General features: G+C 48.9%; 1 protein-coding gene across 2 annotated transcripts in view; it reads right to left on the reverse strand.

The window, feature by feature from the left end:
* The window catches only part of RNF144A (ring finger protein 144A), a 364,341-nt gene that overhangs the window by 60,567 nt on the left and 279,019 nt on the right, over positions 1 to 24,755 (reverse strand). For both annotated transcript variants that reach the window (XR_008418131.1, XR_008418130.1), the window contains exon 9: positions 12,239 to 12,369. The gene's annotated coding sequence lies outside the window, so the exon portion shown is untranslated. The remainder of the gene's footprint in view (positions 1 to 12,238; positions 12,370 to 24,755) is intronic.

Below are 24,755 nucleotides of genomic sequence, written 5' to 3' on the forward strand. Positions count from 1 at the left end.
CCATAGAACTTGTCTGCTTGGTCTGAACAAGGACAACAGGCCCCCTGCAGGGCTCACTGTCTGGTTTGAAATGATTCTAGGCCAAACAATATAGAACAAAGACGAGTAACGAGTGTCTGCAGTTTGATTTCATTATGGGTCAGCTTACAATAGTTTTTCATTCTGTGCAATAAATACCTATGTGATTCCTAGTGTGTGTGTGTGTGTGTGTGTGTGTTGTTGGGGTTTTTTTGTCGTTTTTGTTTTGTTTTGTTTTTTACTACTCAGTGCTAATATGCCCTCAGCATCGTCCTAACGCAGGGCCCTGCTGAAGGACAATAAAACTCAAAGATCCTTTGCCGTAAGAGTTTTCTGTCCAGGTCAGAGTCTGCTCGACCTTACTGGGCAGAGAGAAGCCCTATGAAATGCAAAGAAATGAACTGGAAAAGACAACTAGACAGATGTGCTATGATAATAGCAGGTGCGGCCACCAATGATCTAAAACCCCAGAAGAAAGCAAGCACAGTTATGTATCCAGTAGACATCGGAGCTGAGCAAAATCATATTTTTTGTCAAGAAATATTCTATTACGGTTCAGCACCACAGGATAATCTCATTGCCTGATGACCTGGCTTTCTCATTTCTTCCTTCAAGGTATGCATTCACCATACCGAACCAGAGTGTCTGTAAAGAAATACAGGATGAATGAACAGAGGCAAAATGGGTGGGGGGATATAAACTATTCCACAATAGTTTTATTATGGTAGTCTTCCTGTATGATGTTAGATTTTATAAAGGTAAATCTTCAGCCCCCTGAGAAAATGGGGTATGGAACACATCATTTCAAAGAATGAATGAGACCTTGTGCTTTCACTTTCTGGATGCATTCATCAGAGGGGAAGACAGGAACATTGCTATATGCACACACATGCCTCTCTAAACATTACGTTTCAACGAGACAGTGTTCTGCACTGGGGAAAGTAGAAAAACATGAAGCTAGCTAGACTCCTGTTCCAAACCTGAATCTTCCACAATTTATGACCTCAGGCAAGTTCCTTCACCTCTCTGCGTCTTTGTTTGCTCGTCTGTAAGATGGAGGTAACACCCACTCTGCAGGGTTGGGCATGGTAAGAATCTGGCACTCATGGAAGGCGGCCAGCACATGTGTTCCCAATCTCCCTTCTTACTCAGTCCCCACCATCTCCCTCGCTGTTCTCTGCAACATGCACAATAATATATTTTGCTCTCAATAAACAACCATCGAATCAGGTCAACGCGACTCTAGGAAGCAAATCTCCTGGGAGGATCTACTGGCATCCAGCATCCCTGACCCCCGACGAAAGAGCCTAATTGAGGCTATTTCACATTTCATCTGAATAATATTGACTTCTTCTCAGGTGATTTCTACTCACCCTTTTAGATTTTATTATGAAGTGATAAACACTCAAGTCTCTGTCTGGCTGTTCTGGGAGGGACTTTCTCCAGTCGAGCAAATGTTCCCACAAAGCCTCTGGCGCCCATCGGACCTGGCTCCTCCCCAAGGGCACACCTGCCCCTCTCGACTCCCTCTGGGTCGACTCCCTCAGTTCCACGAGAGGGGAGGGAGGGGGCGCGTGTGTTCCGGTCCCCATCACAAACGCTGAAAGCGTCATTTTCTGGCTTGGAGAGGTCATCGGAGCTAATGGGATCTGTCCCCCCAAGGACGCAGCAGGAGTGCCCTGCCGGCCCAGAGCAGGTGAGTCCAGTGAGGTCCTCCTGCCGGCAGGCGGCCACCTGGCTCTCCGCGGGGGCCACACAAGATGCACCCAGGGGGCTGGGCCAAGAGCTGCTCCCGAGTGGCCACGTGGCTGGGAGCATCAGTCCCCGTGCTCAGGGGGCGGGGACCTGCCACCCTGCCCGGGGCTTCCCCTGCCTTTAACACTCATACATGCCCAGAGCGTGCACATGCACATGTGCCCACAGCATGCACACACATATACACAGGACACACAAACTCATACACATGCACATAGACACATACTTACATGCCCACAGTGCACACACACACAAACACACACACACACACTCACGTGCCTACAGCATGCACACATGCACACACACAGGACACACACACTCATACACACGCATGTAGAAATATACACTCATGTCCCCACAGCATGCACACATGCATGCACACAGGACACACACACAGACACATGCACATAGACACACGCACTCATGTGCCCACAGTGCACACACACATACACACACTCACGTGCCTACAGCGTGCACACATGCACACACACACACACTCATACACATGCACGCAGACACACACATTGTGCCCACAGTGTGCATAAGCCTGGTGGTGACTGTTTCCAGAAACTTCTTTACTACGCACTAGCAGGAATCACACTCGGAGCGCTTGGAGGTCTGCTTCTGTGTGGCTGGGCCTGGGAAGCGGCCGCCACACCTGCCCCATCTCTGTTTGCGTCAGGGCTGACCTCAGAGGGTGTCACGGCAGGTAAAACACTTCCGGGGGGAAACAAAGAGTGTGAGTGGGGTTCAGACAGGCTCTGGATGCCCTGAAGAGCGGAGAGGAGGGAAGGGCTGCGACTGTCTCCTGAACAAAGACCCGCAGAGCAGGCTCAGCCCCGAACGGTGTGTACTGTGAGGAGACAGACCGTGTCGTGTACAGCGGGAAGAGCGGCCATCCTCAGGATGCCAGGACATTGGCCGCGCTCCAGGAGGCGACCCCGGGGAAGAGGGCACCCTGCACCAGGCTGCGTCGGCAGGCAGGTGTGTGTCCTAACCAGGCGGAGGTTCCCGCCCAAGTGAGCAGTGGCCCAAACGGAGCGAAGGGTCTTGCTCAGAGTGGTGCCCTGGCAAAAGCAGCCTCTCGGGTAGAGCCAAGCCGAGGCAAGGGGGAGAGAGGAAGCCGCACGCAGCAGACCCCTGGCCGGAGCCTGGCCACAGGAGCCTGCAGAAGCCAGCCGGCTGCGGACCACAATGTGCCACGCTGCTCACCGACCAAAGGAAGACACTTCCCCTTTTGTCTTATTAGCCCCCGCTCCCCCATGAGCTGCTGAACGCGCAGGGCGGTGGCGGGCAGGGAGAGAGGAGGTGTGTGCAGACCCAGGATGAAAATCAGACCCACCTGGCCCGCGGGCCACACGCCCCGAATTCAGCCTGGCTGCCTCTGTCCCCTCCGCGTAGAGGACACCTTCAGCTGTGATTGGGGTCAGAGATTCTGTCGGATATTCATTCGCAGCCTGTAGCCGACAACAGTCAGAGCATTTCACGCAGAAGGAAAGGCTCGAATGACACTCACCTGAGTTGGGTTTCACAAAATCTCTCAGGGATGCCATTAAAGCAAACATAAATACCGTTCCTTAGTCGGAAAAGACCAAAACAGATCATTTCCCACTCCATAGGCTCCCCTCACTAGTGTAAGAACACGGTCCTTCTCATCCGCAAGCCACAGACCCACGCCTTTTAAAATATTTTCAGTTTGGGGCACCTGGGTGGCTCAGTCGGTTAAGCATCCAGCTCAGGTCATGATCTCGAGGTTTGGGGGTTCGAGCCCCGTGTCGGGCTCTGTGCTGACAACTTGGAGCCTGGAGCCTGCTTCGGATTCTGTGTCCCCCTCTCTCTCTGTGCCCCTCCCCTGCTTGCGCTCCGTCTCTCTCTTTCTGTCTCAAAACTAAATAAACATGAGAAAAAAAAATTTTTAATAACTTTTGGTTTTAAAAAAAGTCAGCCTCCTGACCTGAAACATAAGTGCACACAGCACACCTTGGACTTGAAAGAGGACGCGTGGCTTCAATTTCTGAGCCCAGTTGAGGGAAAAACAAAACCGCTGAAGGAGTTCAGAAAACAGACAAGGATTGCCTCCTGTTTTGCTCTTCTACTCCAGGCTGCATTTGGGACAGACTAAAAGCGTCCCTACCTAATATATTTAATACAGTTTTCGCCAGAGGCCAACCGTGGCCAAATCCAGCCTGCCACCCAGCTTGTTAAACAAAGTTTTACCGGAATGCAGCGGCACCCACAGCTCATAGACTGTCTGCGGCGGCTTTCAAGCCACCACGGCAGAGCTGAGCGGTTGTGACAGACTCCAGATGGCCCGTGAAGCCCAAACGTGTTACGATCTGGACCCTCACAGAAAAGTTCACCCATACCCGCAATACGTCTTCAAGGTGTTCTGAGTCCTTCACGCACATTGTCCGCTATATGACAAGACAGTAAACTGCATTGGAACTGTTAAGCCCGGTGCCTGTCAGCCCAGGACACTCCAAGCAGGACGCCTGCCTCAGCGCAGAAGGGCAGATGGCCCCTCAGAAGAGACCTCTGGGGCTCTTGGGTGGCTCAGTCGGTTAAGCGTCTGACGCTTGATTTCAGCTGAGGTCATGATCTCACCGTCGTTAGATCGAGGGCCGTGTCGGGCTCGGAGCTGGGTTTTGAGTATGTTTAAGGTTCTCTTTCTGTCTCTGCCCTTACCCGCCCGCCCCTCCTCTCAAAAATAAAGTAAATAAATAAATAAAAGAGACTTTCGGGTCCTGATCATTCCAGTCATGCTATCGACCCCATGGGTATCACCGTGTTCTACTGTCCCCATCATGACACAATAATAATAATAATAATCTAAGTTCAGATTTAAGGCTCAGGAAAAAGAATGGTTACCACATCATTTATACACATGTGATAAATCTGTGTGACCTAGTAGGATGTTGTATCCTCCTAGAGGTTCACAACGGCTGTTCTACTAGAACCCCTCTGCTTTTCAGGCATCTGAACTTAAGGAGACCAGCACTTACTAAGTTATGAGCCAAATGTCAATAAAGGAAAAGTCATAATATGTTCATTATTCCACAAATCCAAAAAAAAAAAAGAACAATCTTCTTCACTGAGGGAAAAGTCGAGGCCCAGAGATTTGGTGACGGCCCCAGAGTTACGCAGAGGTAGACGGCAGAGCTGGGTGGTGGGGAGCCGGGTGTGGGGTCTGTGTTCCGGGCCCAGGGCCCTCAGCCCTGGTCAGACCTCATTCCTCAACTCATTATGGTCAAGAATTCCCGCCCCCCCCCCCCCCATCATCCCCGCAATGCCCCGGTGCTTCTTAGACACAAAGACAGAGTACTTGAAGGGCCTGAACATTAATCAAGCACCTCGTCCCAGCCTCCTCCTGACACGGAGCCGGGGACCCCTGCAGCTGACAGCTAGCACAGGCGGCTTGATGGAACAGCAGCGGGGGCCGCGGTCACAGTTGGCTCTGTCTGCCATGCAGACACCGCCCCAGTTCGATGAGAGTGATGATTTCTAAAAGAACCTTGCTTGAAGAGAAACAAAGGGCATCGAACAGCCTGCTTTCCCATCCCAATCTGTCGCAAAGACGGCACATTATAAAAACATTAGCACTCAACCACGGCTTGAGCCATCCCTGAATGGGCGGCAGGGAGGACGACGGTGATTTATCAGAGCCCGGACCGCGCCAGAGAAGAGCAATTCTCAGAAGTCCTCGAGCAGGCCAAGGTTTGCGAGCACAAGATCGGGGCCTGGCGCCTCTCCAAACACACGAGTCCTCTCCACGTTGGGGCGAGTCACAGGCCTGGCTTGGGCACGGAGCATGGGCTCAAGATTACGCTTCCAAAGCGAGCAGATGGGTGCAACCCGTGTTCCATGCGCGCGAGAGATCACGCCCAGCTAGCACGAGCATTTTGACAGAGCACCAGATAACGCATTCATCAATCTGACATGGTATCTGACAGGGGCCGCCTGCTGGCCCCCCACCCCCCTCACAGCACGGCGAAACCTTCCAATTATTGAGGTCACAGATGTCAACGCCTTCGCGCACATATTCGAAAATGTCAAAATCGCCCTCAGCATCTCTTTATTTGGTTCCCTGAAATCAAACTTGAATCTCTCATCACACGTCCAAGGGCACAGTTGGAGATTGGATCTTCTTCGGGAAAACGGGTGGTGTTCAGTCTGACTTCGGGTGGCTTTTCGGTACAACACACGGTGTCCTTTTCCTGGCTTCCCTCTGGGGAGCAAGCTCCTGACACCAAAAAACAAAAGGACGCCGAGGATTAGAAAACCCAGATTTATTTGTTGCTATTCCACTGGCTTTGGTTTGGGTTTTTCTTTCTTTCTGACTTGTAATTTTGAGCTTAAAGCTCAAACAGCAGATCCTGTTAGGCTCAACTTACAGACGTTCAAGGAGGATCAAAAGCGTTCTGCAAAACGTGAGACAATTTCTGCCATGACAAATGGACTGAACTGTTGATGAATTAAACTAGGCTGCTGAGCCTTTGTGGCTGGATCCCACCCCCTGTTCTCTCCACCTCTCCCAAGAGGTGGGTCGGTGGGGGTGACCCACAGCTGGGCGTTAGGTGAGCGCCGGGCCAAGCCAGGAGCAGGTGACGCGGAGTGTGGGACCGAAGCACAGTGGAAGGATGGACCTGTAGGGAGGAGGGAGGAGAGGCAGAGCCAGGCTGTGGGAGGAAGCGTCAGGTTGAAGAGGCACGTCTGGGGCCGGAGGTGCTGTCAATACCCGTTACGTCAACGACCCATGTCTTTACAGATCAGTAAGGTCACATGCCATTATTCATTTATTAATTAAAAGCTTCCCAGGCCCTGGAGATTCAACAGTTTAGAACCAGGAGCCCAGGGCTCAGCATGGACATCTGGCTCAGAAATCCCTTCCTGGGCCCCGTCGTCATCATGCCTGCTGCACATCCTCATGGTTCTGGATGTAATGCGATCGCCACGGCTACCAACGTCCTTCACGAGGTCCGACCATGTCTCTTTCTCCCCCCGCCCCGTGCCAATAATGAAGGGAGAGACACTTTTCTGCATCTATATTCTCAGAGTAGATGCTTAATAAGCGTTGGTTGACAGGAACTAGTTTTCCCCACTAGAAATATTGCCAGAGAGCAGGCGTTATAATCACTCGTTTAGCTCAGTTCCCACATCCAGCAGTGCAAATACCATATTGAGAGAAAGACAGAGACAGAGAGACAGAGGGAGAGAGACACAGGGGGAAGGAGGGAGAGACAGAGAGAGATAGAGAGAGAGAGACAGAGGGAGGGGGGCAGGAGGAAGAGACAGAGAGAGAGAGGGAGAGACAGTCAGAGAGACAGAGACAGAGAGGCAGAGAGTAGGGAGGAAGGGAGGTACAGAAAGAAAAGAGGGAAAGAGGGAGGCACAGAGGGAGGAAGAGAGAGAGAACGGGGGAGAAAGGGAGAGAGGGGGAGGCAGAGATGGAGAGGGAGGCAGAGAGAGAGGAAGAGAGGGAGAGAGGGGGAAGGGAGAGGGAAGGCGGGTGAGATGGAGAGAGTGAGACGGTGGGGTGGGGAGAAAGTATGTATTAGGGTTCTTTTGGGCCACGGGCATGACAGAAGTGGAAAGGCCTTATCCATCACCTCAGCAAATTATACTAGATTTTATCATACTATTTGTCAAGAATTCTAAAATAGGGCATACATTGCGTGGTGACGATTACAACCATATTGATTTGAATCAGTAATCTGGAAAAAAATAATTCAATCCAGATTGCCACTGGAAGCATCACAGGTCCAAGCCCTAACCTTGAGTTCTCGGTCCGCATCATCCCGATACAATTCCAGGTGACAGAAGTACCCCCATCATACCTGATTGCCAATTGCCAAGTGGGCCTCGGCTACGTTCCCGCAGAAAACGTGGACTCTCAGCGGCCCGTAATCGCTGCAAGCCTTCCCAGTTTCCCCATTCCTGGTTTCCTGATGCGGATTTCAGCAGACTGGACACATGAGGTGCCACTCTATTTAAAAGTGTATGCTGAACAGTTTGCTCAGTTGGAGCAGATGAAGAGCTCCGAACGGCGTGGTGTTGCCAGCATCTGTTCAGGTACATGGTGGCGTTCCCGACCCTCCAGTGTGTGCCCTACTGGCAAGGACGATCTGACGCTCTTCCATCCGCTTTGCCGCAAACAGTGAACAAAGGGCCGTGTGGCATCTCTGAACGGCAGTTTCCCACTTTCGATTCCTTCTTCATAACATCCTGAGCTGCCCACAGAAACCTATTGGTAACTATTTCTGCAAAGGGAAATGTCCTGTTCCTCAAAACAATGGCCCTTTGGAGGTAAATTATGCCTGAATGTGCATAATATCAATGCGATAACTTGGAAAATAGAACAAAATTTGGTGCATCAGCTGGTTATTCTGTCTTCTAGTTGCCAAATTATTCGTCCAACTGTTTTTTTCCCCATTGAATTGACAGGTCTGAGTGGTGTTTCTGTTGGTGCCATTTCCATGTACCAGCGTAAGTTTGAGAAGAACGCTTCATCTCCAAGCCAGGCGGCCATCACCTAAACTCGCTGGAATGTTCTTCCCCTCTGCTCCACCTGATGAAATCCTCTACGTCTTGGTGGGTTTGCCCAATGGCTTCTTCTTCCAAAGGGGCCTTTCCCTTCCCACCAAATTACAATTATGTAACTCCAAAGTCCGTTTGTGGCACCTCTGATACAGCCTTTGTTTATTCTGGCCACATAATAACGGATAACGATTCTGCGTGCATCCCTCATCAATAGTAGAAACATGTCTCATCTATTATTTAATGGATGTCAAGTAACTACTGATTCCGTAGAATTCTCCAATACTAAGGAAACATGATGAGTAAAAAGTTATTTGGCTTATCTGTGTAAAGGAAGTTGCCCTTGGCCCTGTCCTACCGTCTGTAGTCCTTTCCTTCGGATCGTGATTGCAGTCAGCACAACTCAGGTGCCAGGCCTCCATCCGTCTAGTGTCGCGGAACGTGGAGGGACGGAGGGACCAGCAGCACTGATTCTGAAGACTGAGAGGTCTGGAGTTCCTACCCTGGAGTAAGCCGTTGAAGGCAATGTGAAGGCGGGTGCGGTGTTTCCAGACAGGGATCCCCCAACTTTGGTGATCGTGTAGCAGAAAAGGAGGAAGTACACAGGAGAGCTGTGAGTAACGGGGGTCACAGGCAGCTGGCGAGAAACAACCCGTCGAAGGATATCGCAATATCTTCTGAAGCATTCTCCCTCTTTAAACCCGATTTCCTTCCTCCTAGCGCTTCCAGGGCAATCGGCCCTTGTCATGGGAAGGCCAGCCTCGTTTCAGCCACTACGCTGCTGTGTTACCTAAGTAACTCACTCTCCCACTTTGCCGTTTCATACTCCCTGTGAAGGGGATGGCCCAGCTGTCTCCTAAGGAAACGTTCAGATCTGCCAGCCTACGGAGTAACTTTCTCTAAGGGTGCGATCCAACATCCTGCATCTCGGTGATGTTCCCCCACTATCTCCTCCTTCTCCCCCTTTGTGGAACTGGAGGAACTGAATCGTTTTCAGTGATATTTCTGATATTCCAGCAGAACCTTCTTCCCCCAGTGAAGAAGCAGTCGCGGGATTCCTGTAGTCTCAATAAACCTCCGATGACCCCCTCCCTCTAGCCCATCGCGTTTGGCTCAAACTGCCTTGTGGGGTATGAGAAGTTGGCCACACTCTGCCCCTACCCATATACTCGGCCAACACCCCAAGACTATGATTTGTCTATGCATTTCCACGTTATCCCTCTCTGCCCCCAGAACATTCCCGCCTGCCTCTATTTGTTTTACAGAAACTCAGAGACTTAGAAGTTAGACTGAGGAGGGGTGCCTGGGTGGCTCAGTCCGTTAAGCGTCTTCAGCTCAGGTCATGATCTCACGGTCCGTGAGTTCGAGCCCCGCGTCAGGCTCTGTGCTGACAGCTCGGAGCCTGGAGCCTGCTTCGGATTCTGTGTCTCCCTCTCTCTCTTCCCCCTCCCCGCTCATGCTCTATCTCTCTCTCTGTGTCAAAAATAAATAAACATTAAAAAAAATTAAAAAAGACGAAGTTAGACTGAGGAGCTGAAGGCGGGGACTATATGGCAAAAGTACTGGGGATGGTGAAAGAGGGATAGAGTCAAGCCATATTGCAGTTGTAAAAGCGCTTAGAAAGTTGATAATTAAGTTACCCAGGTGAAGGACAAGAGGCACAGGAGTTTAAGGTGGCAACACCATTTCTAGCTGGGAAGCCTGGGCGAACAGTGTTGCCAAAGGGAGCCAAGAAATCCAGGAGAAGATCTAGATAATTTAATGGCCATCCTTCTTTCTCTGATACCCTATGGCTGTATCTAGTTGGATACAGAACTCCTATCTCGCTAAAAAGGAAAGAAGCAAGAGAAGAAATGATGGAACTGTATACTTCCTCTGCCTTTGCTACATAGTTTCTTTTAGTATGAAACACAGAGGCTTTGTATTCTGGCTTTTAGAACTGGGTGCAACACCCATCTGTTCAGTCAATCATGAAGCAGATGGAAGTAGGAGCTTAAGGAAGTGTATGACCACAATCTTGGATAATAATAAATATTTAAATATGTATTTGTTCTTTGTAATGGATTTAGAAGCTGAGTAATGAACACACTTAAAAAAATCAATAACAACAACAATAATGAGATGCCTTCCTAATCACGGATTACATATGCATTTGGGTTTATCCCAAACGCCTAACTTGGGGCAGGAAGACAGGTGCAAAACCCCCCTTGAGCTGTGAGAGGGCGCAGTGGGGACTTGGTGCCCAGTCTCCCCTTTGACCTAGAACATGGCAGTCCATTCTGCAAGCCAGAGGGGGTCTTAGAGAACAGAACGCCCTGCCCAAGCCTCTCCCACTGCAGAAAGAAAACTGACATCCAGACAGAAAGGACAAAGCACCCTCCTAGGGAGAGCCCATGCCTGACCCCAAACTTCTGGTCCCCCATGCTTGGCCCTCCCAAGGGGAGCCCGAAGAAAATGGAAACACCTGGAGAGGATGCTTCAAAGGAAATGCACCAAGGGAAGGCAGGCGACGCGCGAAGCATACAAAGTACCACATGGGCAATTTTAGTAATGATTGTAGGTGCTGAGGGATTTAGGAGTCAGGAATTGGGAATACTGCAGGAGGTTCAGGTCCCGCTGTGAAATACAAAAACAGTGCTGCTTTTGTTTTATTCAACTGCATCAGGGAGGCTTTTTAGCACCTCCCTCTATTTTGTGGAGGGAGACCAGCTGTAAAACCCACCTCTGCAAACTAGCTGGATGATTGTGTCAAGCACAGTCTCATCTAAGGTCCGGTACACCCAGTGTTCCCCCCAAACGAGCAGTCCCTAATTACACACTCCATGTCATTGCCACCCTGCGGGCTCTGGATGAACCACAGGAACCAGGAAGGTGGAAGAGTACCCTGTTTCTTCGTGGAGGGCTAGAGAGTAGGTACGGGACTCCCTACTTCTGCTGGTGTAGGAGGAAAATGCATGTGCATCCCACTTTTTCTTCCAGGATAAAATTTACACGTGTAAAAAAACTCCAACACTACAAGGGCATGAAAAATAAGGCCTCTGACCCTGACCCTCGCTCCTCAGCTCTCCCACAAGGCAACCTGTAACAGGTGTCTATACACAAATGCTTCCTCTTCTCACATTGTGACTGCCGTTCACAGGGCATCAGTTACTAACACAAGGGTGAAGGAATATGTTGGCGCAGTCCTACCACAGACTGTATCAGATACCTCGCTTTCAACACCAGGTTAATCTTTTTAAAGTCTGTTAATTTTTATTTTTATTTTTTTAATATTTATTTTGAGAAAGAAAGAGAGAAAGGTAGGGGAGGGACAAAGAAAGAGGGAGAGAGAGAGAATCCCAAGGAGGCTCCGCGCTGTCAGCGCAAAGCCCAACACGGGGCTCGAACTCACGAGCCTCGACATCACGACCTGATCAGAAATCAAGAGTCAGATGCTTTAACCAACTGAGCCACCCAGGTGCCCCTAAAGTTTGTAATTTTTAAAGAATTCAGGGGCACCTGGATGGCTCAGTCGGTTAGGCGACCGACTTCAGCTCAGGTCATGATCTCGCGATCCCTGAGTTCGAGCCCTGCGTTGGGCTCTGTGCTGACAGCTCGGAGCCTGGAGCCTGCTTCGGATTCTGTGTCTCCTTCTCTCTCTGCCCCTCCCCCACTCGCGCTCTGTCTCTCTCTCTCTCTCTCTCTCTCAAAAATAAACATTAAAAAACTTAACAAAAAGAATAAATTGTGGTTCTTCATTCCTCTCTAGAATGCCTTGAACATCTTACCTTCTCCCAACTTTGGCCCCTCGTGTTTGAAACATCAAAGAGTTACAATTGACAACCACTTAATCCAACGTACCCCCAGCTCCCTGCACAGCATAACATTTCTGGCGAGTAACCATCAATTTCAATCAGAGAGGATCGTTTTCTTTAAATAAAGTGAAGCATACCTTGGGATCACCGGTTATCACTGCGATGAAAAGCGGGTCCTCCCCAAAAGTCAGCCTGATTCAAGAAATGTATATTTCTTGGTCGGTGTAAGTGCACAGGTTGGAGATGATCAAGGCGTTCTGTCAGGTGCCTGGAGAGAGAGAAAGAAAAAAAATCAGTTGTCCTATCTCAGTAGTGTCTACAAATTTGAAAGTTTTCGAAATACCAATAACGTTATTGAGGTATCAATGCTGAAAATACGGATTTTAGGGCAAGCCTTTGGCAAGTAAACCTCGCTGAGCATCCCCCGAGAGGAGGGGTAGCATATACCTTTGTCTTTCCCCACTGGGGACAGAGAAGGGGCAGGAAGAAAGAGTGTGTGCAGACACAGGGAAGGCTGCAGGACATTCCTCAAAGATGCCACATGGTGCAAGGGCCCCTCCCGGACATTTGCGGCCTCCGTATGTCACCGCCACGGGGGCCCTGTGGCTACAGTGAGGCCAGGTGTCAGGTGTGGCTGGATAGTGGGTACTCCCTGTGCACAGACCTAGACAAAGCCCTGATTTCTGTCTGTGGAGCAGGGAGAGTTGAGGACACGTGTGGTCTGCAGAGATAAAACCACAAGCACCTTATGCCTGAGATCCAGCAAAACGAGACTAAATCTCAGGAGAGCAAGACCCCGTGTTCCCCTCGTGGCTCAAGACACTGCAGCAGAGAGCAGAAGTGCTCTATCTGTGTCTCCTTACAAGTTCTTCAAGGTCCCTCCGTGCCCGTCTTCCCTGGAGCGTTGCACCTTGCCCTACCTGTGACTCTCACACCCAAACACGGAGAATTCTTTTTTTTAATTTTTTTTCATGTTTATTTATTTTTGAGACAGAGAGACAGAGCATGAGTGGGGGAGGGGCAGAGAGAGAGGGAGACACTGAACCTGAAGCAAGCTCCAGGCTCCGAGCCGTCAGCACAGAGCCTGACGTGGGGCTTGAACCCATAAACTGGGAGATCATGACCTGAGCTGCAGTCGGACGCTCAATCGACTGAGCCACCCGGGCACTCCTCAAACATGGAGAATTCTGATCATGGGAGCCAGTGAGCTTAGGTAGCTCTGGAGTGTGGAAGGAGGAAGCCTATGGCCTGCTCAGGAAAGCAATGACCACCCTTTGTCCACTGCAGATACAGAGACAGAGGTAGAGAGAGAGAGAGAGGGAGAGGGAGAGGCAGAGATAGAGACAGAAATAATAGAGATACAGTCACATAGAAAACGATTCATTATAGGAACTGGCTCACATGGTTACGGAGGTGGAGAAGTCCCACAGTCTGTCATCTGAGCACCTGATGTCCAAGGACAGAGGAAGACAGATGTCCCAGCTCAAGCAGACAAAGTGAATCCCTCCTTCCTCCACCTTTTTGTTCTAGTCAGGCCTCCAGTGGATTGAATGATGCCTGCACACCTTGGTGAGGGTATTTTCCTATCTTCCTCACTCAGGCTGCTGGTTCAAGTGCCAACCTCTTCCAGAAACACCCTCACAGACACACCCAGAAGTATTGTTTTAGCAGCTATCTGGGCAACTCTTAGCCCCGTCATGTTGACACATAAAATTAACCATCATATACAAGTGGCTTGTTTCTCCCCTGTTAAACTCATGAACCAAGAACGGTGGCCTCAGAAAACTCCAGAAACTGGAGCTGTAAGCCAAGCTATGCTAATGTCCAGAAGAGGGACCCCCTCCCCCAACAGCACTTCCCTTTTCCCTCCCTGTAAATCAAGCCTCTTCCAGAAGATTTCCTGCACCTCATTCTGGTCCCCATGCAAGGACAAAATCAGTCTCCCTGAGGAAACTGATAGCAGAAAGAAGGCTGGTTAATGACCCTGATTTTATAATTCTGCTCACTGTCCTGCAGTTTCCTTATGATGATGATTTCTGAAACTTTTAACTCTAATACGGTATGAAGTCTACAAGAAGGTTCCTTTTTTTTCTGGCATATCCCTCAAACCTATTAAAAATAAAATTCTGATTTTTTCCATTATTTCTGTTTACCGTTTCTTCACCTGAACTTTGGGGGTTTCTCCAGACTACAGAAAAGATAAGGATTTAAACCATGCTCTAGACCCAGATACATACTCAGAGCTGACCCAAGACCCAGTGGCTCACACCCCCTTTTCCTTCTCCTTCCTCTCCCCCTACAAACACAGACCCATGAAGGCACCAGCTGTTGAACCACGGGGGTCCTGAGCACATGCGTGAACGTGGCCAAGGTTACAAGGGGCTGAGCGTTCCAGGCCACTTAGGGCATCTCGGTGGCCTCACAACACCCCAGGACCACCAGAACGACCCAGCTGTCTGGCCCTGCCTGCATTCAAAGAAATCCGTGCAGAGTTCAGGGCTCGGGACAACTGGAGGCCAGAGAGCTTTGTCTTCCAACAACTCCTGGACTGAACTTTCCTTCATTCCTGCCCTGACGTTTCCCAAACAGGGAGCAGCCTTCCGGGACGTCCTGATGGGACTCTTCAGAGCAGGGCGTCTGTGAAAGCCTCCCTCTCTCCCTTTCACTCTCCTACCCGACCCTTTTCTTTTCTTGACATGAATTCGATTCAACTGCCACTTAAAAATAGGCCTGCTTGTCACATTCTCTTTGCCAGTTGGAGTGAATGTCACTGGGTGTCACAGAATCTGTGGCTGCAGCTTGTGGATTGATTGCAGGAGAAACTTGGTCCAAAGAGTAGGCCCCTCTTCTGACCTCACCCAGATTTATACCCACAGACAGAGCGTTGTTTTTTCTTGCCATTGTCTTCTTTCCCATTAATTTCTTCCCATAACTATTTAAAACCACCATCTGTTCTCTCCTTGGAAATTTAAGTAACTTCAGCAGAATTTTTTTGATTTTTACCCCCAGTTGTAGATAAGCCATATGTGGGGAGATTGGGTCAAATGCCAGGTATTTAAAATGAGGTAGGAGACATTACGCAAATGATCTGACAATCTCTTTGGGGCCATTCATCTGGTGCTGCCTGTATTCATCCAGCAGCATTTATTGAGTGCTGGCTGTTTGCTAGGCACTGTTCTAAGCTCTGGGGCCATAGGGATGCACGGCAGCTCCAGAGTCCCTGACCTCCGGGAGCGGAGGGCCGTGTAGAATATGAATGACCGGTTAGTCACTCCAGTGGGCTGAGATCTCTGTTGTGTGTCTACAATATGTCTCCTGATGTTCAATCCACATTGATGACATTGTCCCCCAGTCTACCCGGAAAATCTCTACCTTGGAATTAGTTTGACGGCTTGGTCTGTGCTGGCTGACTAGGTTTAACTAACTCTTCCTTGGGAACTCCTTCATGCTCTTCTACAGAAATTTATAAACAAGAAATGTCTACTCGTCCACCAGATTATGAACCTGTTGAAGGCAAACATTTCATCTTACTCGGGGTGAAAACACCAGCAGAGTGCTCGCCCAGAGTAATTTCTTAATAATATTTGTTAAACGACTGAAGGATCCCCTCCCTTTAAAAAATGTACTGAGCACCTGTGTTGTACCAGCCACCGTGTCAGGCAAGGGCATGTGTGCGTGTCCATGTGTGTGTCCACGTGTGTGTGCCCTTGTGTATGTGTCCACGTGTGGGTGCTCGTGTGTGTGTCACCGCGTGTTCCTGCGTGTGTGCTCATGTGTGTGTGCCCAGGTATGTGTCCCATGAGTGTGCCTGTGTGTGTGTGCCCATGTGTGTGTCCCCGTGTATGTGCCCGTGTGTGTGCCCATGTGTGTCTCTTTACGTATGCCTCTGTTTACCCATGTATGCTCGTGTGTGTGTGCCCATGTGTGTCCACGTGTGTGTGTCCATCTGTGGGTGCTCGTGTGTGTCCCCATGTATGTATCTATGTGTGTGTCCCCGCGTGTGCCTGTGTGTGTGTCCACGTGTGTGCGGCAGGGTAGAGGTGGTCACAGGGGCAGCCTTGTAAAGGGGAACAAAACTCCGGATCTCATGGAACTCGCAACTTCGTAAAAGACACAAGTAATACCTATTACTCAAGCGTCTGTTTTTATCCCTTGCAGGAAATCTTAAGGGAGGGCTTGAGATAATTATAAATATAAAAAGAAATGTCTGTGTCTCATTTCAAGATTCATTTTTAGTATTCTGTTCTCAAATGCTTTATGTTGGATTGTTAATTTTGCCTCGGCCATGGAAATAATATCTGACACATGAACACGCCCTTCACTTGCTTCTCTTGTCCCATCTGTGGCTCTTGCTGTGAGGAGTTGGGGGGTTGCTTTTATTATTGTGCGTAGAATTTTCTCTGATGAAGTGCTCCTTGCATTTCTGGATTCCCCTCCTCGAGGTGTACCTCACGCACAAGCTACAAGCATTTCCCGTCATCGGCGGTGCCCTGAAGGTCACAGCCTCTTCTCTAAGTGGGGAAGCTGGAACAGGGCACCTCCAAGGGCCGTTCCATGACGAGCATTCAAAATATCCACGTGAAAATCAACTTGGCCAACACCTTCTGAGCACCTACTTGGTGCACACCACTGTGCCCGTTCGGGGGACGGCTTCCACGATAGACAGAAGAGGACCCCAAACCAGGTGTGGGAAACCAATGTTCTGTGAAAGACAAGGAGCCTTCTCAGAGAAACGGTCTTTGCCTTGGATGAACAGAAAAGATAACCCCCTTTTTGGACCTAAGAATTGGAACAGCTTGCACAATCGCCTTGAAGAGTAAGTCAGGAGCGGCACAAACAGAAAATCACATCACCCGTAACCTAATACCTCTTTTCTTGAATAGGATTTCGCACCTCCGTTTTAAGGAGGAAATCCCTGCCCCTGAGGGTTTTGGTGAGTTCCAAGGAAATGGAATACCCACTTGTCCCTTTCTTTGAGTCTTCCTATCCACCCAAGCTCTTCATCTTTTCTTCTTTCTGTTCCCTTCTAGAATTTTCTCTTCTCACCCAGTAGCTCCTCTGCCGGTTGGAAGCCTGGATTAGAAGAAGAGGCCATTCTCTGCCCTCACTGAGGATTCACAAGTGAAATGCCCAGAAGTGAGCGTTATCAGCAGTCTGGGTGCTGGTAAGCCCAAACAGCAGGCTAGGGTGACTTCTCTCCACGCCTGCCCAAGCAGGAGCCCTTCGGCACACCGTCCCCATCTGCAAGCCTTTGATAGCGCTGCTACTCGGCCGGTCCTTTGTTTGAAGAGGCTGAACAGCATCATGCCCCATGCAACGTTCCAAGCAACCAGCTTCTTTGCCATTCACAGCGCATCAGAGCCAATTAAGCCTCAGTTATGGTGGGTCTCAGTGACACAAGTGAGTTATAAAGCAACCGCGTCTCAAGGAGAATCTTCTGGGCCAATGGCGTCCCTGAACACCTTCTTCTATAACAACAGCCCACAATACCCGAGCTAAAACATCCACAGTGTAAACACAGGCAACAGAAGTGCAAAGGAAAATGCATTTTTGGATGTGTTTCAAAAACATACGCTTCTTGGAAAGCAGACATTATTATTTTCGTATTATAAGGAATATTGTAGCAGCAGAGTGGGCTGTATTATAAATATTGAGAACACCGGGCTTGATTCTGGGTGAGGAAGGCCCATGTTGAAGGTACCGACATTTGGGGAAGTGTGAGATGACAGAGAAGGCAGGAAATGCATGTAGCTAAGGACTCGGAGTGAAAGAGATCCCAGAATTAACGAGCCTCTTAATCACGGAATGTGGGAGCCTAAAGGCTAGGTAGAGAATAAGCTTCCCATTGGCCCAAGTCGCCCAGGGCAGGTCCCCAATGAAAGTTCACGAATAACAGGCTGGTTGAAGGATTTGAAATCTAGATATCCTTCACCGTTGAACGGGAAGAAGCAAAGAAAGAGAATAACATAAGGCACTTTAACTACATTAATGCCTCCAAGGTTTCATCGAGACTGATCTCACAGGCAAGTAACATAGAGGAAGAAAAAGAGGTTTCCTATTTCAATGTGTTCAGAGTCATAGATGATCTAGTGTAACACTGTTACCTACTTGGAAAGTAATAAAGAATTTAATACCCAGCTGACCAGGTTGGCAACTTGACGTCCAAAATGAGTTCTCTGGCCCACCCTGAGGTAGTTTTTCTGAGGCCAATCCTGGGAGGTGCTCAGCACTCCTTTTACCTTAGACACACCCCCCTCCCCCATAAATATATGCTTATAGTTAACCTTTATTTCTTCTTTCTTCTTCATTCCTATTTAATCTCAGTAATATCAGCAAAACTGCTGATATTTAACTCCTTCCAGCAATTGATTCAAATACTCTGATTATACAATTGCCTGTTTTTTTAAGTCTTCATTATTTTACTTATTTTTTATTTATTTTTTAATGTTTATTTTTGAGACAGAGAGAGACAGAGCATGAATGGGGGAGGGGCAGAGAGAGGGAGACACAGAATCGGAAGCAGGCTCCAGGCTCTGAGCTGTCAGCACAGAGCCCGACCCGGGGCTCGAACTCATGGGCCGTGAGATCACGACCCGAGCCGAAATCGGATGCTCAACTGACTAAGCCACCCAGGCGCCCCAAGTCATTATTTCAGAGCAGTTTTGGGTTCACAGTGAAATTGAGAGGAAGATACAGAGCTTACTCATACACTTGCTGTCCCCACATAGGTACCGCCTCACCCATTAGCAACATCCCCGACTAGAGTGATACAGCTGTTAAAACTGATGAACCGGGGGCGCCTGGGTGGCTCGGTCAGTTAAGCGTCCGACTTCGGCTCAGGTCATGATGTCACGGTCCGTGAGTTCAAGCCCCGCGTCGGGCTCTGTGCTGACAGCTCGGAGCCTGGAGCCTGTTTCGGATTCTGTGTCTCCCTCTCTCTCTGCCCCTCCCCTGTTCATGCTCTGCCTCTCTGTCTCAAAAATAAATAAACGTTTAAAAAAAAAATTAAAAAAAAAAAAAACTGATGAACCTACATTGACCCATCATTATCACCCAAAGTCCAGAGTTTACGCGAGGATTCACTTTTGATGTTGCAGTTTTCCTCGACTTTTTTTTCTTTACTTTTAACCCCTTATTTGCCTCAATCTCCATTTCTGCAGACATCTCTAGACCACTGTTGCTTTCCTGGTGCCCAGCCTGTGGAGGCCTGGGCAGAAGAGAGGGTGTCTCCCTCAGTGCACCTTGCAGACTGAGTGCCAGACAAGCCCAGGAGAGGACACGAGGTAGTTCCCTTCCAGGGGAGCCCAGAATTAGAGATCAGTCACGCAATCAGACTGTGAACAGACATAGACACTGTGTATACTGTTGCTCACGGTGAACTGGACCTCAGAGTGCGATCACTTGGCACGGAAGTTAACTCTGATCTTGGAAGCATGATCTGCTTAGAAAAGGAGCCACATTCACCTTTGCAACCAGAAGCTTCAGGGCTGCGGGAGTCCAGGTCCTGACCTCTGAGTCCTCATCAGTGTCTAGTTACAGAGTAGCTGGGAAGGCACACTCCAATGGAGCATTTTTAAATTGCATTTAATTGTAAGATACTCATTTAAAAACTACGTTTCAGGGGCGCCTGGGTAGCTCGGTGGGGTAAGTGTCTGACTTCGACTCAGGTCATGATCTCACAGTTCATGTGTCCAAGCCTTGTGTCGGGCTCTGTGCTGACAGCTCGGAGCCTGGAGCCTGCTTCGGATTCTGCATCACCCTCTCTGCCTGCCCCCTGCTCACATCCTCTCTCAAAAGTAAAGAAATAAACATTAAAAAAAAAATAATAAAATATGTTTCAAACCCAATTTATACATGTTTTTCTTAGTTCTACTTTAATTTTCTATAAAAACCTTACCCTCTGTTGTTGATCTCAGGATTCCAAAATTCATTTGAATATCCTGAGGCGCCCTGAGGACCCCGCCTCTCCTGGTGGTGTTTACAAGCTAGCGCTGTCTTTCTCCCGCGAAGGGTGAGGTTAACGTGTGTGACGGCCGAGAAGTGGGGATTTAGAGGCTGACTTGCTCCTCTGTATGCTGGTTGTCTGGTCTCAGACAAAGTTCCCTCTCTGAGGATAATGACAAAAATGGGGGCTGTTCTATTTTCGTGTCATTGTCTCTAGTACGTTTTGCTTCGGTTACAACATACACTTCCATACCTTTTCACAACCCTACACGACTTACGAACTCAAAGACTGTATCTCCCATTCCAAAAATGCGCATTCCTTATGAAATGTTTGCCACATTGCCTCTCCGAGCTTTGCTCCTTGGGTTCAACCCACCAGTTATGTTGCTGCTAAATATTTGGGTCGTTTAATGTGCAATTTTCTCTGCCCACTGAGGAGTACAGGAAGTGACAGCAACTGTAAACTCCCTTTATGCGCTCGGATATTGGCCATTGGTAAAGTTTGGGCTGGTGCGGTGTCATAAAGCAAACGGACTTGTCGCCATGAAACCACATGGATTTGTGAACGTTAGAAAGTAAAATAAATAAAATAAAACGAGTACCTCCGGTGTATTTTTTAAATGTTCCGATACAGACATAAAAATGAAGGTTCTTAAAATTCTTTGGTTTGTCCATTTTGTCAGGGCCCACAAATAGGTATGCATTAATAGTTTCTTTGCTTTGGGGATTCAACTAAATTCCAAGCATTCTAAAAAAGACTTGCCAATTTCACACCAAAAATGTAATGCAATTCCTTGAATACCCTTGGAAGCTTCATTATAAAGTTATCCTCAGGCCTTATGGATGACTTTTAAATTTACTTTAAAAGATTCAGAGATTTATATGGAATGGTAAAGTGTGGTCACAAGGGCTTTTTAGTGGCCCCAGAGAGAAGTGTCCCTGAAGAGAGGTCCAAAGGTGGCATCTTTGGCAAAGACGAGTAGCGGGGAGGTCAGATGCCCTTGAGGACAAGGGAGGGGGGAGTGACCTCCCACGAAAATCACTGTGAAGTGCCTCGTTTTGTATCCTTCCCTGTGTTGATCAGAGAACTTGAACATCTCAGATGGAATTCTTATCTTGCAAAGATTGATGAGAACAAATCATCACGTGGAGACTCCAACGATAAAGTCTGGACTAAAATAAGGAAAAGAACTCTAGCTTCCAAAGCAGACGTCCTTTAGCAATACTGTCTTCTTAGAAAGGAAACAAAGAACAAAATACCTAACGCGACAAGGCCAACTCTGCAGAAAAGGCTAAGCTCACGATGCCCCACTTTGGGCGTCGGGCACCCTGTCTCCCTTCGCCTGACTTCTGTCTTCTGTCGCCTGACTTAGGAGGGCTGAGAGCAGGGAGAGAGAAGAGCAAGTTTTCTGGATGCCGCTTAGGCACTGACATTTGCGATTCAGTATGGCTTCTTGGTCCCCGACCGGTCCTGGAAGGCCAGACCATCCCCGAGGCCAAGAACACCTTCTGCCCTCTGATTCTGGCACAGCGGTGGCCACTTCACTCAGATGTGTGCCTCCCGGCAGTATTCCCGCCTCAGGGCCCGCGGACTGGCACTCTGCAATATGCTTTACCTGGGGCTACACCTGAGACCATATGGACCTTCAGCTGCCGCACCATACAGGGCCCGCCTGCAGCACCGCGAGGACCAGATGGAACAGACGATACCTGTGTGAGGCCGTCTGACTCGACGCTGCTGGGGACGTGGTGTGCAGAAAATGGCAGATTATAAACATTTAAATAATAATACCACAACACATGCTGATTCTCTTCCACCAGGAAGGGAGAGGCAAAAAAAAAAAAAAAAAAAAAAACAAACCTTTCTGGGAAAGACAAACCTGAAGAATACTGTGGCGTAGGAAGGAACTTAATTTTGAGAACAAAGCTGGAAGTCGAAATGATTCAAACCAAAGATGGGGCTAAAAACCAGTGGTAAGGGCGAGCGAGGGGCAGCGGAGGGTGGAGTGTGGGAGCCAGGAGTCACAGATCGATCAAGGGCAGGGAGCTGCTATGTGGCTTTAGCGACTCAGCACTCTCCCTGTGCCTCAGTCTCCCCAACTGATACCATGAAGCAAGTGGCCGGTGCTGTCCCACATGCCCCAAGATGAGGACTTTGTGCCAGGATGTGAATCAACACATGGAAAACCATCAAAAAGTCTGGCTAACAGACACCATTTCGGCGGAACTAAGCAGGATGCTTTGGAACGGGCTCGCTCTCCGTTCCGCTGCAAAAGCATCTCGTGGCAGACAGTTAACAAATCACTCAGACCCTGGTAACAGTGTGCAAATATCCACTGGTACTGGGCAGTGGATATTTTCAGAAGCATTGGACCTGCTTACCTCTTTAAAGTCTCAGGACTTTCAAGTTCACTCTTGGCTTGTTCGAAACCAAGGAGAGTACGATAAAATACTATTTTAAGCTTACTTCCTTTTCACTTGCTTTCAAATATTAAAACAAGTATTTTAAAAACACGAGATGAGGCTCAAAGGGTCTAATTTGCTATACGTTCTAAGTTCCCCCAAAGTATATATGTTAAAAAAAAAAGATCAATTATTCAATTATTCCTGCATTTCACAAATATTCATGACCGGCTGGCAAGCTTCGCAGAAAAATTGCACGCAGGGTGTAATGCATCGACCATCCCAGCTTTGAGGGCTCCCTGGAAGTGTGACCCTTGAATGGAGACTCCACTGATGTGCTCAGTGTTGCTAGACAAGGAACTGAGCACACAGATGGAAGGGGAGAGGCAGTCCCAGCCGAGGGAAGGCGCAGTCATGTGATGATGCATACCACGAGCAGAAATGCACAGTGTTCTGTGGCTGAAATGCCACTGTGAGAGGGGACAATGAGAAGGTAGGAGCCACCAGGTCACAAAAGACCCAGAGTCCCAGGGTGAGGAATTCAGACATCTCTTACAGGGGACGGGGAGTCTCCAAGAGGTTGTCAGGCTATAGGCAGATACACAGTCAGACCGCTGCATGAAGAATGGAGTGGGAAAGGAAAAGTCTGGCTGCATAGAGACCAAATCCAGCTAGGAGGCATTTACAGACGGCGTTCTGGGATGGAGAGATGACCAAGTCCTGAAGTAGGTAAGACGGGACACAAAGAAGATTCAAGAAACAGGATCAAATTCATACTTACCCGACAGTCTCCATTCCTTGATGATTTGGGCTTCTGTCCACTGCCCTCTCCCATAATACCTTTGGTTTAATTACTGGGGATTTGGAGACGATTTTGTTAAAGCCTTGTATGGTCAGTTCCTCGACCTCCTGCCCAGTGATTCTGTCATCCGTGGACCCCAAGGTTATGCCATTAGCAACGGGCATGGCTCCTTCAAGCACTGGGTTCTCCCACCACCGGCTCTCATCTCTGCAGGCCACTCCCTCTCCTATTCTCAGCACTTAGTCTTTCTATCCCAATATCGCCACTGATCCATGGGTCCTACCACCCTCCACTGTGCCTCACTCCCTTGCTGTCCTGTCTTCCTTCCCACCACCTGCAATTCCATGGTCAACCCTTACTGTGAATCCCTTGCATTCGTTCACCTTCAGCCTCTCACCCCCTTGTGTTTCATCGTCCTCGGTTGGCAAAACCACAGCACAGGGAAACCTAACTCTCCACCTACTGTGCCCCCTGCTCACGCATCAACCACCTCGGGAGAAAAGCATGCAGCCGCCCTGAGTGCTGTCAAGTTAAAGTTCAGGTCAAGAGCTTCGAGTGTCGCATTACAACCGTCTGGCCATCGTAATACTGGTTCGTCTCCCTGCGCCTTCCCTTCCAGATCACTATTCCGTGCCCCCTCCTTTCTCCTCATACCTCCAGCACCTTCCTCTCCATCCTCACTATCCACTGACTTTGCTTGGTATTTTACTGGTGTAATTGCGGCTATCAGAGGAGTTTCCAAGCCTCCCAGTGCCAACCCTACCAGCCCATAGCTGTGCCTTTATTCTCTGCCTTCTCTCTCGGGACTGGGGAATCCTCAAGGCCTTAGTTCTGGCAACCCCCTGACTCACATTCCGTTTCTCTCACCTTCTCCCCTCCCCAAGGGCAGTCACTAGACCAACGGACACCTTCCTCTTTCCCTCTTTATCCTTCCCGACCCCACTGAGCCAGTCCTATTGATACGATTATACTACTATCTTTCTCCCTTTTATACACAAAAACAAAAGCTTCTTGTGACCACAGGTCTTCCCTTCTCTGCTCCCTTATATAGAAATGCTCATTGAAAACATTTTCTCTACTTTCTGCCATAACCTGCTGTGAGCTGTTCTTTGTGTCACATTGGCATCATTTGTGGGCTTCTGGACCCTTGCCTCCCACTACTCTCTCCTTGGCCTTTGTCCTTTACCTGCCATATGTTTCCTGCTATTCCTCGAACACAGGAGCTCTTTAAATGTTCTAGATGTGGGTCCTTTGACAAATACGTGGTGCAAGTATCTTCCCCCCAAGTATGAGTTGCCTTTTCCCTCTCCTCAAGATGTCCTCGACTTGTTTTTAATGGATAGCTGAGACTGTAATAAAACACAAAATCTGTATTACCAGACGTGAAGTAGCACGGGAAGGCCAGAGAGTGAGGCTCAAACCTTTTGCTGCTAGAGTGCTGGAGTGCCATGAATGCTCTGGAGCTAAAGCCTTCATGACCACGCACAAATGGGGGACAAGTCTTC

This window comes from Panthera pardus, unplaced genomic scaffold, assembly GCF_024362965.1.
Source record: "Panthera pardus isolate Hobbes unplaced genomic scaffold, ASM2436296v1 HiC_scaffold_26, whole genome shotgun sequence".
Classification (NCBI taxonomy): Eukaryota; Metazoa; Chordata; class Mammalia; order Carnivora; family Felidae; genus Panthera; species Panthera pardus.